The sequence below is a fragment of the Ovis canadensis genome, chromosome 17 (assembly GCF_042477335.2).
Source record: "Ovis canadensis isolate MfBH-ARS-UI-01 breed Bighorn chromosome 17, ARS-UI_OviCan_v2, whole genome shotgun sequence".
Taxonomy (NCBI): Eukaryota; Metazoa; Chordata; class Mammalia; order Artiodactyla; family Bovidae; genus Ovis; species Ovis canadensis.
This window is the reverse complement of record NC_091261.1, coordinates 28,761,244-28,780,656: the sequence shown is the minus strand read 5'-3', so window position 1 is coordinate 28,780,656 and position 19,413 is coordinate 28,761,244. Positions and strand designations below refer to the sequence as shown.

Below are 19,413 nucleotides of genomic sequence, written 5' to 3'. Positions count from 1 at the left end.
TGCACAAAGAAATCACAGGGCTTGATAGAATTTTCCACACAAAAATTTAAGAGTACAGAAAAACTAAGCATATTTAAAGAGAAAATAATCATTTCTAATTAATCATTCCATTAATAACATATCCTATATTAAATATGAAAAGAAAATAATACAAAATTTCCCTAAACTTCTACAACAAATAGAAAATTCCTGAAAAAAAGCAGAAATTTCACCTCACTACCTAAGACCCATTCGGTACTATTTGTCTTCTTCTTGATCTTAACAACAGAAAATGGGATAGGAAATATTTGTATCTTAAGAATAAAAACTAAGAAAAATCCTCAATCTCATCACACTGAATCTCACTATTATCACATAAGGTAACAATTATTTTCAATTTCTGTTTTCTAATCATACAGATAATAAAAGCAGAAATAAATTTTACTTACAATTTGAATGTTAAGTAGTCTAAGCATCCTTCACTAGTTTCACAATTTGGCAAGAGTTAGAATATAAACCAGCAGTTCCCTGGAACTACTAGTGGGGGAAAAAATACAGTATTAATATAATTCTATTTAAAACATTTTACTCAAAATAGATGTGATTCAGACAATATGTACTTACTACAACAAATCATCTCCAAGCCTGACGGCACACATTTTATAATGAACATAATAAATTATTCCTAAACTACTGAAGAATCAAAAGTTTTTTATCAGACTTAAAGTTTTAAGTCATCACCAAATGACAATCATTGAATAACAACAGATTCCCACATACATAGCCTATACTCCACATTATGGGCTATATTTCAATTAGCCAATAGGAGGATTTTAACACATGGCTGCAAGTATAACTCCAGAACTCCAGGAGTATTAAATTAAGTTTAAAAAGACTAATTTCAATAAAAAAATAATTTAAACAAATTTTTAAATTAAAAGACTAACCCAGAAAACTGCCATTGAACAACATTAATATATTATTGCCTGTTAAACTTTCCTCCCATTCACTTTTTTGCTCTTCAAAAGTTAGCATTCACACAAATTCAAACACTCCAAGCCTCCTCAAATAGCCCTTCCGCTTTCTAAAGCTGATCTACTGACCGATGCACTGGATTTTAGGCCTTATTCCATCAATTATTCCTTCTTTTTCCTTATTTTTCTTTCTTAACACTGGCTTCCTTTCCTCAACGTCCAAATATTTATAAGACTCTCTCATCTTTATTTATTTTTTTTTTTAATTTCTTGGCCATGCCACACAACATATGGGATCCTAGTTCTCCGACAAGGAATCTAATCCATGCCCCTATAGTAAGAGCATGGAGTCTTAACCACTGGACTGCCAGAAAAGTCAAAACCCTTTCATCGTAAACATGACTCCTCCATGACCCTGCATAGCCCTCTAGTTCCTTCCTTTCTCAGATACAGTTCTACTTAAAAAAAAAAAAAATCATTTAAACTGTGCCTCCACTTTCTGATTTCTCAGGTGTTCCTTCTGCAGAAGTTTAGTATCCATCACCACCAAGTGAAATTTTTATTAAATTCTGGTTATCAAATCCAAAGGATACATTTCTGTCTTCATAGGACTTAATGTCTTTGAAACATCTGACACTGTTTTTCATTCCCTCCTTCAAACTGCCTTGAATTTATCCTCTCCCGCTCCAGACACTCTTTTTCAATTTCCTGTTGCAGACCCACCCCTAGTTTTCAAGGAGCTTTAAGAGTACAAATGTAAGCCCATATACCGTGTGCCTAAATATTTTAAAGCTATAAACCAAACTAACAAGCTAGTAAATTTTATTCTATCCCACTATCTTGACATATATACTTTTTATAAAAACTTAAAAGGCTAAGTTCTGATTTGGCATTCTGACTCAACATCAATTGGGGGAAGAGGATGGAGAATGGGAAGACCATACTCCCCACTGCCCTGCAGCCTGCCTTTTTCTCATCCCATCTTTGGTTCCACTCCATGCTACAAGGAGCCTCATATATATACATGTGGACATCCCAGCAACATGTCTAACATCTGCCTACATGCCTGCAAACAGCTGCCACTTGGCCATCCCTTAGGCCAGAGATACACACATGTGGTACAGTCTAAGAGGAGAGAATCAGGGAAGAGACCTGTGTAGGACCATGTGGACAGGGAATTTGGGGATACAAATACTCTTAGCTTCATCTAGATATGGGTTTCAGATGGACTAGTCCCTCAAAATCTTAATCCTATCAGGAAAAAGGTCAGATGAGGACCTCTAAAGCACAAGGGCCAGTCAGAATGGCTGCAATCCAAAAGTCTATAAGCAATAAATGCTGGAGAGGGTATGGAGAAAAGGGAACCCTCTTACACTGTTGCTGGGAATGCAAACTAGTACAGCCACTACGGAGAACAGTGTGGAGACTCCTTAAAAACCTGGAAATAGAACTGCCTTATGACCCAGCAATCCCACTGCTGGGCATACACAACGAGGAAACCAGAATTGAAAGAGACACATGTACCCCAATGTTCATCGCAGCACTGTTTATAATAGCCAGGACATGGAAGCAACCTAGATGCCCATCAGCAGACGAATGGATAAGAAAGCTATGGTACATATACACAATGGAGTATTTATTACTCAGCCATTAAAAAGAATACATTTGAATCAGTTCTAATGAGATGGATGAAACTGGAGCCGATTACACAGAGTGAAGTAACCCAGAAAGAAAAACACCAATACAGTATACTAATGCATATATATGGCATTTAGAAAGATGGCAATGATGACCCTGTATGCGAGACAGCAAAAGAGACACAGATGTAAAGAACAGTCTTTTGGACTCTGTGGGAGAGGGAGAGGGTGGGATGATTTGGAAGAATGGCATTGAAACATGTATACTATCATGTAAGAAACTAATCGCCAGTCCAGGTTCGATACATGATACAGGATGCTTGGGGCTGGTGCTCTGGGATGACCCAGAGGGATGGCACGGGGAGGGAGGAGGGAGCGGGGTTCAGGATGGGGAACACGTGGACACCCGTGGGGGATTCATGTTGATGTATGGCAAAACCAATACAATATTGTAAAGTTAAAATAAATTAATTAAAGAAATAAAATGTTAAAAAAATAAAACACAAGGTCCAGACTAGGGTTCCCGCCTGGATAACTCTAAGGACAGAGTAACTCTCTAGTCAGTCCTGGCAGGTATTTCCAGGATGCCATCCCTCCCTAGTCCTCTTCAGATCTTCACACTCTCTCTAAACTATCCTAGACACTGCCCTGGCTTCACTCAAGTCTCTCTTCCAGTCTAAACCATGTTATGGGTGCCAGTTTGTCTACTAGATATTTTCTTGCCTACACTTCCCTACAAACTTAAACAGCAAGCATCTATTCCAGGATATCCCAAGGACTACATTCATTAATTCAACCAATCAATAAATATTAATTGAGCACCTTTTATGTACTAGTAGTTTCCAGTTAGAGTTACAGTAGTGAATAAAGCAAAAGTCCTGGGCTTCCCTGGTAGCTGAGTGGTAAAGAATCCACCTGTCAATGCAGGAGACAAGGGTTCAATTCCCGATCCAGGAAGCTCCCACAAGCCACAGAGCTAAGTCTGTGCGCCGTAACTACTGAAGCTGTGCCCTAGAGCCCTGGGAGCCGCATCTACTGAGTTCACATGCTGCAACTACTGAGGCCCCCTAGAGCCTGCGCTTTGCAACAAGAGAAGCCACCACAGTGAGAAAGCCGCACAAAACTAAGAGGGCAGCCCCCACTCGCTGCAACTAGAGAAAAGCCTGTGCAGTAACGAAGACCCAGTACAATAAACAATAAATGTATATATATATTTTTAAGCACAAGTCCTTATTCTTATGCATCTTAAATTCCAGTGTGGAGAGAAGAAAATAAGCAAAATATGTATTACACATGTGCAGATGGTGATAAAGGCTAAGGAGACAAATGAGCCAAAGGGAGAGAATATTCAGCAAGGAAGAGGGTTGCAATTTCAAACTGGGTGATCAAGGACGAATTCACTAAAAAAGTGACACAAGAGTGAAAACTCAGGAAGTAGGAACGAGCTGTGCCAATGACTGGCAGAACTCAGGGGAGCTCCCCAGTGAAAGGAAAGGAAAAATTCAAGATCTTAAAGAGGGAATAAGCCTGAGTAGTTCAAATATCAGCAATAGAGCTGGAGTGAAGTAAGTAAAAGGAAGACAGAAGATGATGACAGAGAGGAAAGAGAAAGGGACGATGGGAAAAGGGAAACCCTCTCTGAGGATTTCGACTTTTATCCAGGGAGAAGGAGGATTTTATGCAGAGAGACGCCCTGATTATTAAAATGATCACTCACCAGATGCTGGACTGAGAGCAGGCAGGAGGACAAGGCAGAAGCACACATCAGTGCAGAAGCTAATATCACAATCAGGTGGGAAGTGACAGTGACGAGGACCGAGCAGTAGTGAGTCAACAGTGAGCTTTCAGAAATTTTTGTAGATAAAAGAAGCAAAATTGGATAGCAAACTGGATATCGGGTGTGAATGAAAGAGAAGAGTCAAGAATGACTCCAGAGAAATCAATCAGAGCACTTGGACTAGCCATTAAGTGGGATGAATAAAAGTGAGAGAAACCCAATATGTCCCAAACTAAATTTTTTCTCTGCTACCTCCCCCAAAGTATGACCTCTCCTACTGTGCTTAGCTCCGTAAACCACACTATCGCCTACACAAGTTGCCTAATAAACAGATGCTAAAGTCATCTGTGGCTTCTTTTTTGCATCATCATCATCATCCTCTTTCACTCTTGACTCTTCTCTATAATCTCATATGCTCTGCCCTAGCTGAGGTCCGTATCATCTTTTTGAAGTTGTAAGAGCCTCAGAATTTGCCTCTTGGCCTTTAATCTCCCCTCCTTTCCAGTCCATCTAACCACACCAGCAGGGTAACCCAAGACGGAATAATGTCAAGCCCCTCTCAAAATTCTTCCACAGTTCATCAACACCTACAAGATGAGGTTTTGATCTTTGCAAGCATACTAATTTAGTAACAAGCAAGAGGCCTAGATCTCTTTCTCAGAAGTTATGAAATGTTCATTCTGATATGCTCCGGTATGGAAGTCACAAACCTAATCCATGCTCCCTTGTCCAGCCTCCTCTTCCCTTTTTACTCCCTCCATTGTGTATAGTAATACCACAGTTGTTTACAGCTCTCTATTTCTTCTCTCAACATCCTTCCTCTGATTGCCCATTTGGCCTATTCCTAGCTGTCTTAACAGGTCTCAGCTTTAAAGCACCCGCATCACCAAAGGGATTAATATTCTCTGTAATTCTCTTCCCCCAATCCACATTATATACCTTCCTCACAAAAACATCAGGAAAATAACAGTTTCCAGCAGATCATCCACTTACCACCTCCGATGAACCATATCAAGCCCAACACTTAACGCCCTTCTTCAGAGCTCCTTGCTTCTCTTTCCCATCTTAACATTATCTTCTTACTACTTTCTCAAAGCACCAAGTTTAAACACCTGTGTATCCAGGTTTTAAAAATCTGTGATTTATACCAACTAAACCAGGGGTTTCATGCAGCAGATACACAGAAAAGATGTGGTGAATACAATGATAAACAAACATGTCCCAATAAGACAAGTATCTTCACTGTTCACTACACAGACCAAGCTCATTCCCGTCCCTATCCTTTTGCTGGTTCCCTTCTCTCACAAGGAATGCCCTCTTCTCTGGTTATTCAAACTCTACCTGTCCCCCAAGGACAACGTTTCCCCTATAATAACATCACCTCTTTCTTCTCTCTACTATACCAGTTCTCTCAGTAACATTTATTAAGCACTTAACCACATACCAAATACAGCACTATGCTGAGAACACAAAAATATAAAGCTAGGACTCCTTAGAGCATGGTAAGGAGAAAAACTTAGAGCAATTACATTAACGTAAATGTAAGGAAACTACAAAGTACAGTGCAAACATTTAAAAAAGGAACACCCAATCAGCCCTGGGGGGTGGGAAGATTCAAGAGAATTCATTAGAGAGTCCCCATTTGGCTTGGGAAGGGGTGGAAGTTGGCATAACAATAAGAGAAACATCTTTGAATAATGAATACTAACTGAACTCTCTGGATTAAAAAAACTCTGAGAAATGATAGCAAACCTAAATATCACTCAGAAAAAATTCACCTCAGACTATAATTGAATTGCTTAGAATACAGATCACATTCTCCCCCAAAACAGTTTATGTGTATGATTTTATTTATATAAAATACAAAAACATGGAAATAGGATACCATATCACCAAAGACTACTAAAAGAGAGAATTTTTTAATCAACAACCTCAGTTATGAATCTGCCTGCAATGCGGGAGACCTGGGTTCGATCCCTAGGTTGGGAAGACACCCTGGAGAAGGGAAAGGCTACCCACTCCAGTATTCTGGCCTGGAGAATTCCATGGACTGTGTAGTCAATGGGGTCGCAAAGAGTCGGACTTGACTGAGTGACTTTCACTTTCATTTTTTCAGATATGCAGATGATACCACTCTAATGGCAGAAAGCAAAAAGGAACTAAAGAGCTTCTTGATGAGGGTGAAAGAGAATGAAAAAGCTGGCTTAAAACTCAACATTCAAAAAACTAAGATCATGGCATCTGGTCCTATCACTTCATGGCAAACAGACGGCGAAAATATGGAAAGAGTGACAGACTATCTTTCTTGGCTCCAAATCACTGCGGACAGTAACTGCTTTCATGAAATTAAAAGCTTAGTCCTTGGAAGAAAAGCTGACATTATCTAGAGAGTATATTAAAAAGCAGAGACATTAGTTTGCCAACAAGGGTCCGTATAGTCAAAGTTATGGTTTTTCCAGCAGTCATGTATGGATGTGAGAGCTGGACCATATAAAGAAGGCTAAGCATCAAAGAACTGATGCTTTCAAACTGTGGTGCTGATGAAGACTCTTGAAAGTCCCTTGGACAGCAAGGAGATCACACCAGTCAATCCTAAAGGAAATCAACCCTGAATATTCACTGAAAGGACTGATACTGAAGCTGAAGCTCCAATAATTTGGCTACCAGATGCAAAAAGCTGACTCACTGGAAAAGACCCTGATGCTGGGAAAAACTGAGGGCAAGAGGAGAAGGGGGCGACAAGAGGATGAGATGGTTGAATGGCATCACCAACTCGATGGACATGAGTTTGAGCAAACTTCGGAGATAGTGAGGGACAGGGAAGCCTGGCATGCTGCAGTCCATGGGGTCGCAAAGAGTCGACTTAATGACTGAACAACAATAAAATAAGAAAATTAAGGACCAAAAAACAAAGAGAGAAATATGAAAAACACACAATTCACAAAACCAAATATAAAAACAGCCCTTAATCATAAGAAAAGGTGGGAGGGGGGTTCAGGATTGAGAACACGTGTATACTCCTGGCGGATTCATGCTGATGTATGGCAAAACCAATACAATACTGTAAAGTTAAAAAAAATTAAATAAATAAATAAACATAAGAAAAGATGTTCAAATTCACTCAGAAAAATGCAAATTTTTTAAAAATTGAAAACCATTTCTCTCATCTGTCAGATTGGCAAAAATTTAAAGTGTAACGATAATCTGTTGGTAAAACTGTGCTACACACTGTAAATGCATGGGAATGCAAATTGGCACACTTTGGGAGGGAAATTTGGCAATACCTAACAAAACTACATATGTACTTACCTTTTGAAAAAGTTTTATTGAGATACAACTCACATATCATGGGCTTTCTAATGGCTCAGAGGGTAAAGAATCTGCCTGTAATGCAGGAGACTCAGGTTCGATCCCTGAGTCGGGAAGATCTCCTAGAAAAGGGAATGGCTATCCACTCCAGTATTCTTGCCTGGAGAATTCCATGGACAGAGGAGCCTGATGGGCTACAGTCCATGGGGCTGCAAGAGTAAGATGCGACTGAGTGACTAACACCTACATACCATACAGTTCACCAACTTACAACATATAACTCCAAAGTTTATAGTACATTAATGAAGTGGTGCAATAATTACCACAATCTAATTTTAGAACATCTTTAGCATTCCCTCTCAAAAAAACCTCATGTCTATTAGCAGTCCCTCCCCATCCTTCCCCAACCCCTAATCCTTGGCAAGACTAACCTACTTTTATCTCTAGAGATTTGCTTTTTCTGGCCACTTCATATAAACAGAATTTTAAATATGTGAACTTTTGTGACTGACTTTTTCAGTTAGTATGTTTTCAGTATTCATCTATTTGTAACATGTATTACTATTTCAATTCTTTTATTGCTGAATAAGACTCCATTGCAGAGATATATCACATTTTCTCTATCCATTCATCAACTGGTACAAAATTGTTTCTACTTTTTAACTATTACACTGCTATAAAAATTCATGTACAAGTTTTTGTGTAGACATGTTTTCTTTTCTCTTGGTATATACCCAGGAGTGGAACTGCTGGAACACATAGTAACTTTATGCTCAACATTTTGAGAAAATGCCAAATGACATCATTTCACATTCTCATCAGTATGTATGAAGGTTCTAATTTCTCCACATCCCCATCAACACACGTTGCAGGTAATCTGTTATGCAGTAATAATTAATACATCATCTTGGTAGATACAATAAACATCACTTGATAAAATTTTTTAATTAAAAGAAAAAAGCTGCCAAGACACAATGGCAAAATATTTAAAACTTTCCCCCAATATTGGGAACAGAACAAACATACCTACAATTGCCACTTCAATTCAAAACCACACTAGCAATCCTGACCAGAAGAGTTTGATAAGGAAAAATTAAAAGGCATAAGAAATGGAAAGGAGAAAATGAAGCTATCATTGTTTATAAACAATAAAACTCTCTACATACTGTAGAAAATCCAAAAGAACCTTTGGATATTAGAAGAGGGTTTGCAATTTGTGTGGATACAGATCAATATATAAAAATCAAGTGTCTTTTCTATAAACCAGCAACAAACAGCAAATGTAATTTTTAAAAAGGATATAATTTACAATAACTACAAAAATATAAGATACCTAAGACTTAGGAATTCACTGGCAGTTATGGAATTTCAGCAGTTAGGAATCAGCGCTTTCATTGCCACATCCTGGGTTCAATCTCTGGTCCAGCAACTAAAATCCCACCAGCTGCACAAAGATATCTAAGACTCAACCTAACAAAGACTTCTATGGAGAAAATAAATAAATCTATTGAAAGAGATTAAAGAAGTCTTGGGAATTCCCTGGCAGTCTTGGATAGGTAAGCTCAATATCTTAAAGATATCAATGCTCAACAAATTCATCTAATAAATTCAATATGTGAAAATCGCTCTGTCATGTCTGACTCTTTGCGACCCCATGGACTATATATATATATATAGTCCATGGAATTCTCCAGGCCAGAATACTGGAGTGTGTAGCTGTTCCCTTCTCCAGTGAATGTTCCCAACCCAGAGGTCAAACCCAGGTCTCCTGCATTATAGGCAGATTCTTTACCATCTAAGCCACCAGGAAAGCCCAAGAATACTGGAATGGGTAGTCTATTCCTTCCAGCGGGATCTTCCCCAACCCACGAATCAAACCAGGATCTCCTGCATTGCAGGCGGATTCTTTACCAGCTGAGCTACCAGGGAAGCCCAACAAATTCAATATATTTCCAGTCAAAAATCCCAAGAGGGTTTCACAAAAAACTTGCAAAGATAGTTAAGAGGGGGAAAGTATACACAAGAGAAACTGGCAAAAGTGAACAAAGCCCCTGGAAAAGAACTGTCCTACGGAGTCTAGTCTAGTAATCAGACAGTAAGATGTGGTGTAGACATAACCAAATATAACAATGTAACAGAATATAGAGGTCAGAAAAAGACACATGCATATTGGAAACAATTACAAAGAGGCAGTGTTAAAATCAATGGGGAAAGAAAAAAGACTATTAAATGATGCTGGGGCAAGTGATTATCCATACAAGACAAAAATTAAATTACCACCTCTCACCACTCACGAAATAAATTACAAGTATACTAAAGACCTAAATACATAATTTTTTTTCAAATTAGAAGGAAATAGAGAATATCTTTATGAATTCACATTTAAGGAAAAATTACTAAATACATGGAAAGCAAGAAACAAAGAATTACTAAACATGACTACACAAATTTTTTTTTTTAATTCTTAATCGAATCCAAAAACAAAACTGAAAGACAAGAGACTAGGTAAAGCAATTCCCCTCCCTCCAAAATGGGGGGAAAGGAGAATTCCTACTAATTAATAAGAAATATACACAACCAAAATCTATTAAAGATTTTTAAATATATTAAGGCACACACAGATAAATGTTATGTAAATTCTTGTCAAAGTTCTAATTCTCAGGAATTCCCTGGCAGTCCCAGTGGTTAGGATTTGGCATTCACTGCTGGGGCTCAAATTCAATTTCTGGTCAGGGAACTAAGATCCCTCCTGCAAGGTTCGATCTCTGGGTTGGGAACATTCCTTGGAGAAGGGAACAGCTACCCACACCAGTGTGACCAAAAAGAAAAAAAAAAAAGTTCTAGTTCTCATCTGAATGATGGACTCATGTGTGATCACAATAAACAACGACTGGGTAAATGATTCCATGTTATGAATCATGGATAATTTATCTAATTGTGGACAAACTGATGAAGCACAAGCTGGAATCAAGATTGCGGGAGAAATATCAATAATCTCAGATATGCAGATGACACCACTGAAGAGCCTCTTGATGAAAGTGAAAGAAGAAAATGAAAAAGCTGGCTTAAAACTCAGCATTCAAAAAACTAAGATCATGGAATCTGGTCCCATTACTTCATGGCAAATAGATGGGGAAACAATGGAAACAGTGACAGACTTTATTTTCTTGGGCTCCAAAATCACTCCAGATGGTGACTGCAACCATGAAATTAAAAGACGCTTGCTCCTTGGAAGAAAAGCTATGACCAACCTAGATAGCTCATTAAAAAGCAGAGACATTACTTTGCCAATAAAGGTCCATCTAAGCTGTGGTTTTTCCAGTAGTCATGTATGGATGTGACAGCTGGACTATAAAGTTAGTTGAGCACCGAAAAATTGATGGTTTGGACCGCAGTGTTGGAGAAGACTCTTCAGAGTCCCTTGGACTGCAAGGAGATCAAAGCAGTCAATCATAAAGGAAATCAGTCCTGAATATTCATTAGAAGGACTGATGCTGAAGCTAAAGCTCCAACATTTGGCCACCTGATGCAAAGAACTGACTCATTTGAAAAGGCCCTGATGCTGGGAAAGACTGAAGCAGAAGGGGACGACAGAGCATGAGATGGCTAGATGCCATCACTGACTCAATGGACATGAGTCTGAGTAAGTTCCAGGAGTTGCTGATGGACAGGGAGGCCTGGCGTGCTGCAGTCCATGGGGTTGCAGAGTCGGACACGACTGAGCAAACAAACTGAATTTTGTATAACTGAGGTTTGTCAAAGGAGAGGTTTAAAACTGATTTTATTAGTTTCCCATCTACAGTGTAGGAGGAGAAGGGAGTGAGAAAGGATAAGATGGTTGGATGGCATCAGTGACTCAATGGATATGAGTCTGAGCAAACTCCAGGAGATGGTGAAGGACAGGGAAGGCTGGCATGCTGCAGTTCAGCATGGGGCACAGAGTCAGACACGACTGAGTAACTGACAATAATGACAACATTTAAAATGTGAAGTCAAAAATAAATAAATAAATAAAATGTGAAGTCCATTCACACGAACTGATTCCTTTTAAATATGTTGGGTAAACTAAATAACATTTATTAATACTAAACCATTGGCAAACTTCTTTTTCCAATTTTCAAACAGGCTGTGTCACTTTTTTCTGATTTAGTTGCTTCTTAAAGCAATCCCTAATTTGTAACAAAGTTGTAGCAGCAGAGTATCACAGTTATCTTACTTGCTAGTGCAGCAACTATATCTAAACAGCCTAACAGGTCAGTAAGAGGAAGGGCAATTTCATCTATATGACACACAAGAAAAGGTCCTATAGGAACAGAAAACAGATCAGTGGGAAGGAGTTGATCTTAAAGGGCACAACGAACTTTTGGGGGTGATAGCACTGTTCACACATCTTTACTGAGATGGTGACTACATAATGATACAAATATCTGTCAAAACCATGGAAATATAAGGATGAATTTCACTACATGTAATTAAATGTTAGTAAACTAGACTTTAAAAGGAGAGGACAATGCTATAAATTTGAATTTAACCCATTAAAGAGACATTCTTACACCGTATTAACATTATCATCATCATAAAAAAAACTGCAGCTTGATAATCTAAACTTATGTACAGTTTAACTCACAACTAGTTCCCCCCCCAAAAAACCCTTAACTGTTCTTTGCCATTTTATTGGTAAAATTAATTCTTTTAAATTTGGAACTCAATTCCTAAAATAGTTTTGATTCATATTTCATTGTTCTATTTTTTTAATTATCTACCAAGTCTGACGGAAATTATATATGTAGTTTATAATGCTAATATAATGACAGGCTCAACAGTATCAATATCTGTTTTTTTTTATTTCTTTGTTACTAAATCACACATTTTTATGCATTATCTTTCATTCTTATAATAACTATATGAAATAGGAATAATTATCCCCATATTAATGATGACTATTTTAACAGAATTCTTTATGTTTAAGAGCATGTGCAACTTAAGAGCCTGTTGGCCACTGTATTCCCAGAATACAGTAGGTACTCAACAAGAATTTGTACTATTGGCCTCACCTCTATGTGACCTTGGACAGTTATTTCTCTCTTTAAATTTCAATATTCTCATCCATAAAAAGATGGTGAAACAATTCTAGGAAGTCAGTGTGTTCAGTTCTTTTAAGCCTTTATATAAAGTACCTGGCACACTATGAATACTGAATGAATGTGACCTTATTATTATCTCTTTGACAGCATTAATCAGAGTTGTATCATACTGCCAAAGCTTCATATTAAGAATAAAGCAGTAACAGAATAGATGATTATACCTAAAACCTAACTGCTCCTCATGCAAAACTGAGATGTTCAATGTTATTTGTTAGAACAAAAATCAGTACAACATTTTAAAGGGATAAAAAGTAAACTAATGAATCTTTTAAGGAAAGAAGAATCCCCTTCTGAAAATGGAACTAAGTGTAAGAAGTATATAGTTTACAAATATCTGGGCCCATAAGTCAGGGTTGGAAATTATCTGGGCAGCAAGAGGTCATTGTCATGGGACTTACTTTAGGGCAAGGTGCGTCATCTAGATATTATAAACTGGATGTCAGAAATTCACAAGATAAAAGAAACTATTAAATTACTGAAAGAGATCTTAGAGCTCATTTTATAGAAGAAGAAATAGATTGAAGAGGCTAACTGGAAAATCAAGTAAGATAACTCGGCAAGCATAAAAACAATTCTGCATTTCAAGAGTCCTGTACCATGGATAACAATATCTTAAAACCCATGTTTACTCATGGCCCTGAATTTTCACACACAGAAAAAGACACAGAATCACACACAGATAAGAAGTGAACTTAGGTAATTTGTGACATCATCCAAGTTCTGTTTAAGGTATTTTGATGCTTTTCTTGCATGTTTCGGTTGGTTTCTTCATCAACCAAAGAACTACAACGGCCAGGTTTCTGGGCGTAATCTAACAAATGTTGGTTTGTTCAATTTATTTTAGGATGGTGAAAATCTAGGAAAGAATTATCATCTAAAAATACTCCAAATAATCAAACATTAGAGTTATTTAAAGAACTGATGAGCAAAGAAACAGCAAGATAAAATCAACCTGACTTGGCTGCCCACAGTTACCGCTGGAGCTAAAATTGATACTGCTGCCTAGCTATACTCCTTTAATATTTTTTCCTCCTAATCTCTATTACCATTTCACATATGCTTAAATTCCAGGACAATAATAAGGAAATAAGCATAATAAGGGAGGAAGTGATCACATAAAGCACATCTTAGAATCCAACCTATCTTGAGGATGCAGATAAGCAACGAAGGTCTGATTTTTTTTCCTGCTGCACCAAGAGGTATGCATGGAACCTGAGCCCCCAGCAGTAGAAGGGTGGAGCCTTAAGTACTGGACTGCTAGGGAAGTCCCCAAAGCTTTGATCATTAATCAGTAACCCTAAACTTAAATGAATATTCATTTCTATTCTTACTTCACAAACTATCCGTAAGAAATACTATAATGGTGGAAATAAATGTTCAGCCACATATAGTCTATGAATAAGGATATTTCCAAATCAAGCAAGAACCAGATAAAAGAATATGTATTTGGATATTTGGTTAGGGAAAGGGTAACAATCAAAAGTCACTGGCTTGGGACTTCCCTGGCGGTCCAGTGGCTAAGACTCCGTGCTCCCAAACCAGGGGGCTAGGGCTGGATCCCTGGTCAGGAAACAAGATCCCACACACCATAACGAAGATCGAAGATCCCACCCATGTGCTGCATCTAAGACCTGGCACAGCAAAATTTAAGGAAAAAAGGTCACTGGCTTATCCCATGACCACTGGGCAGATGTTTAAAAAGTCTTAAGCCTGGTCACTCTAGCTCTTGCACATCCAAAAGGAGATACTTAAAAGACTTGTTTCAACTGGATTAAGGTAGTCAAGCAACTGCTTTATGGGAAGCTGAAGCTAGCGGTGATCTGAATGCACGGCAGATTCCCAGTCATGAAGAAACCTCAAATCTACTTATGCTCTATTCAGCAAAGCAAACTGGGAAGGAGAGACCCTAGTACAGATCATTCTAAAGCCTTTGCCAACTTCTTCACTTTTGTGATTTAAAAGAAAGCAAAGAACTGCTCTTTACAACAACCTTTTTAATATTCTGATTCAACAGGATATGAATTCACTACTGTGAATTTATCCTAAAAGAAAGTCAATAACCAGCCTAGCTTAAGAGTATTTTTTCTTCTTCCAAACAACGAAGGGATAATAGTAAACATTTATAGAGCACTTACTCCATGCCAGCATTATTCTAAACTTGCTATATGTATTCATCCAGTAAATCTACACAATCCTACAAAACAAATATAATTTCCCATTTTACATCTGGGGAAACTGAAGCACCAGGAGTTTGTTTTTTTTCTAAAGGAACTTATTCAAGGTCAAACAACAAACAAACGGAGAGTCAGAATTTCAACCTAAGCAGTCTGGATCCAGAGTCTATGCTCTTTAAGTTTTTCTGCCTCATGATTATACAACTGTTTTTAACATTAAAACTGTGAAAGAATCACACAGAACCTCTCCCACCCCACCCTGGGAGATTTCTCTACCTACTTACTTATTGGCCCATAACATAGGCTAATCAGAAAGGTTCAAATACGCTAAATGGGAATTATATCATATCTATATAAGCATATATGTTTCTCCCTTTTCCCCCCAAAAAAAGGGGGAGAGGTACAAGGAGGAAATTAATTACTTAACTCACAAATTTTCTCATATTAGTTCTGCAGGCCTTAGGGAGAAACTGACAGCATGAGAAGCTCTTCTTCGCTCTCTCTAGGGTTGAGCTTTCTGTTTTTTCTTTTAGAAAGAAGCGATGGCCTGCAACTCTGTATTAGTAACAAACAAAGCTTTTCAGGCATAGGCTTTCTATCTTAATTAAGACATGGGTATGTATTATACCTGGAACCAGAATATAAACTTTCTCATAGTATTAAATAAAAAGGGCCCTGCAGAAGTATCTAGGGAGAAAAGTGCACCCAGTCTCTCACTTTGAGGCCTGAACTACTTAGGAACAAATGTGTGCTTATTTTAACTTGAAGGGCTAAATATCATCTTCTCCATTGCACCTGGAACTCTAATTTCTAGGCAAGAATCTTTGCCACTGGTACAACTGTACTACAAATTCAAAGCTTTACAGATATTGATTTTTTTGTTGTATTTTCCAGCTAATTTCAAGGAAGAAACAGGGGAAAAGCTACTTTCCCTTCTATCCTTTATAAAGCTAAAATCATTTATAGAAAACCCGTCAGAAATTTACTCACACTCAGAAGTTGCTAAAAAGAATAAAACCATATCAGTTCAGTTCAGTTGCTCAGTTGTGTCCAACTCTTTGCAACCCATGCCAGGCTTCCCTGTCCATCACCAACTCCCGGAACTGGCTCAAACTCAAGTCCATCGAGTCAGTGATGACATCTAACCATCTCATCCTCTGTCATCCCCTTCTCCTTCTGCCTTCAATCTTTCCCAGCACCAGGGTCTTTTCTAATGAGTCGGCTCTTTGCATCAGTTGGCTTCAGGCTTTAGCCTGTAAATTAACTCCTGAGTTAAAAATGTAAGTCACTGAAATATTTTTCCACTGTTTTCCCTCCACACTTGGAAAAAAATCTAAACTCTAACATGGTCTTTATAAAGATAACCCAGCGGAAGCCCACCCCACCTCTCTGATCTCATTCATCCCTTAATTTCTCTTTCACTGGCTTGCTGAACTCCAGCCACACTCGCCCTGCTCTTGTAACACTCCAAGCTTATTCTGCACCTCCTATTCTCTAGGCTACAAAGCTCTTCCAGATCATGAACAGACTGAATCCTCCTCACCCATCATGCAGATCTCACTTCAAATACCACCTCTTCTGAGAGACATTTTCTTCACAGCTCCCCTCCCACCAAAATTATATCACATTTCCATGTCGCTGCCTCATCATTCTCTATTTGAGATCACATTACCCTATTTTGGGCTTCCCTTGTGGCTCAGTTGGTAAAGAATTTGCCTGCAATGCGGGAGACCTGGGTTCACTCCATGGGTTGGGAAGATCCCCTGGAGAAGGGAAAGGTTACCCACTCCAGTATTCTGGCCTGGAGAATTCCATGGACCACATAGTCCGTGGGGTAGCAAAGAGTCAGACACAACTTAGCGACTTTCACTTTACCCTATTTTATTTGTTCACTGTATTTATCATTCTCTAAAATTATCTTGTTAATATGTTTAACCTATGTCTCCTCTAACAGAATATAAAGTTTCATGAAAACAAGTACTACATTTATCTTATTTACTATAATCTCTCAAGGAACTAAAATGAATAAATACTATACTACTAAATGTGCAGGCTCATATAAAGATTTTTATATTTTATAACCATTCTAACACATTATATTGCTCTCTTAGGCTTCTTCTGCTTTTTTCTACGCATTAGCACCGACTGTGAGAGAATTAAGCAGCAAGAAATACAAATAAACATGTAGAATTTATATTATATAAGCAGTTCAGAGAATGAACTAAGGTTTCAGAATTAATAACATGTCTTTCAAGCTGTACACTGATCCTACTTATCAGTAAACAATAGTACTGTAAGTAAATTGTTAATTATGTTTAAAAAGAAACTCAGATGAAATTTAGCATTTATGAGTAATATACTTTTATGTATATCATGAAATACAGATTAAAATATTGAATATAATTTAGAAATAAACTTCATTTTAGTATTTAACACAGCTGAGCTATCATCTTCTACCTAAAATTTAATTTCATCTCCAAACAAAAAAACCATGTTTAAAAAAATTAAAGGAAAGTATGACAACTATAATTCATAAAATAGGCAATCTCAATAAACATACAGATATTATTTTTTTAAAAAAGAATAAATGGAAATCCTGGAGTTACAAAGTGTTAATAATTCTAGAGTGGAAAAATATTAAGAACCAAAATTTGGGGAAATTCCCTAGATATCCAGCAGTTAGGACACAAAGCTTTCACTGCCAAGGGCTCTGGTAGGGGGAACTAAGATCCCAAAAGCCACTTGGTGCAGGGGGAAAAAAAGAGAAAGAAACAAAATTTTAAATTCACTAGCCGAGTTCAAAAGTAGATTGGAGATAACAGAAGAAACAGCCAATGTACTTGAAGGTATATCAATGCGTGTTAAAGTTGCTCAGTGGTGACCGACTCTTTGCGATCCTATGGACTGTAGCCATGTACTAAGTTCCTCGGCCAATAGGGACTCTCCAGGCAAGAATACTGGAGTGGGTTGCCATGCCCTCCTCCAGGGGATATTCCCAACCCAGGGATCAAACCCAGGTCTCCCGCCTTGCAGGCGGATTCTTTACAATCTGAGCCACCAAGGAAGCGCACCAATTATGAAGAAGAGAAAATAATTTTTAAAATCTTCAAATGAACAGATCCTCAGAGATTTAAGAATACCATGAAGCATGCCAACATACATGTAATGAGAGTCCTAGGAAAAAAGGAGACAGAAGAAAGAATAGAAAAAGTATGTGAAGAAATTATAGATAAAACTTACCGAATGTTTTAAAAATGTTAACCACCACATTTAAGTTTTCTGAATCCAAATACACAAAGAGATCCACACCCAGACATATCACTGTAAAACCTCTAAGAACAGAAAATCTTGAAAGCACAAAAAAGAAAAACTACTCATCAGAAACAATGGAGGCCAGAAAGCAGAAGATGACATATTCAAGATGCTAAAAGGAAAAAAAAATGCAGCAAAGAATTCTATATCCAGGAAAAGTACTCTTCAAAAATAAAGGCAAAATAAAAATAAGCCCAAGAAACAAAGACTAAGATAATTCATTAGTAACAAACTTTCCTTCCAAGAAATCCAAAAGGAAGTCCATGAGATTGAAAGGAAATAATCAGCCCATAAATCAATACATAAAAAGAAATAAAGAACACATAAACAGTAAATATGTGATATTTTAAAAAACTGTTTAAATGTTTTCTTCTCTTAACTATTTTAAAAAACATGCAATTACATTAAAATATTGTAAAATTGTATTGTTGGGCTCCTAAAACATAAAAATTTAATATGTATGACAATATTGACAGGACAGGAAAAAAAAATAGAGCAAAGTTTTTGTATTTTACTATAATTAAATCAGTCAATTCTGAAGCAAACTGATAAATTAAGATACACACTGTAATCCCTAAAGCAACCTACGAAAATAACTTTTAAAAATCCAGTTAAAAAACTAACAAAGGAATTAAAATGATAGCCTGGAAGATAACTATTAACTCCAGAATAGGCAGTAGAGGCCAAAGAAAGAAATAAGAAAGAAATGAGACATATGGAAAATAACTAGCAGAACTGCGTAAATCTGACTCTCAATGATAACATTAAATGTGAACAGATTATGAATTCTCCAATCAAAAGGCAGAAGTGGTCACATTAACTTTTTTAAATAAGCATTTTAACTATATGCTGTTTGTAAGATACACTTTAGATTCAAAACAAAAGTAAAAAGACAGAAAAAGCTGTACAGTGCAAACAGTAAACGTAAGAGAGTTGGAGCAGCCACACTAACACCAGATAAAAGACTCCTATAAAATGTATGTATGTGTATTATTATATCCATATATCATATCTAACACCAGTCCCAAAAATATGAAGCAAAAATTAACAGAACTGAAAGGAAAAAAAGACACTTCAATAATAATAGATTTTAATATCTCACTCTCA

General features: G+C 37.4%; 1 protein-coding gene across 17 annotated transcripts in view; it reads right to left on the bottom strand.

The window, feature by feature from the left end:
- Nucleotides 1-19,413, bottom strand: part of ELF2 (E74 like ETS transcription factor 2) — a 97,453-nt gene that overhangs the window by 71,720 nt on the left and 6,320 nt on the right. For 8 of the 17 annotated variants that reach the window (XM_069557075.1, XM_069557081.1, XM_069557079.1 and 5 more), the window contains exon 1: nucleotides 429-516. The exons of 7 other annotated variants lie outside the window; for them this stretch is intronic. The gene's annotated coding sequence lies outside the window, so the exon portion shown is untranslated. Of the gene's footprint in view, nucleotides 1-428; nucleotides 517-19,413 lie in introns of those variants that run through there. 2 more of the 17 variants (XM_069557076.1, XM_069557082.1) reach the window with 1 other exon arrangement.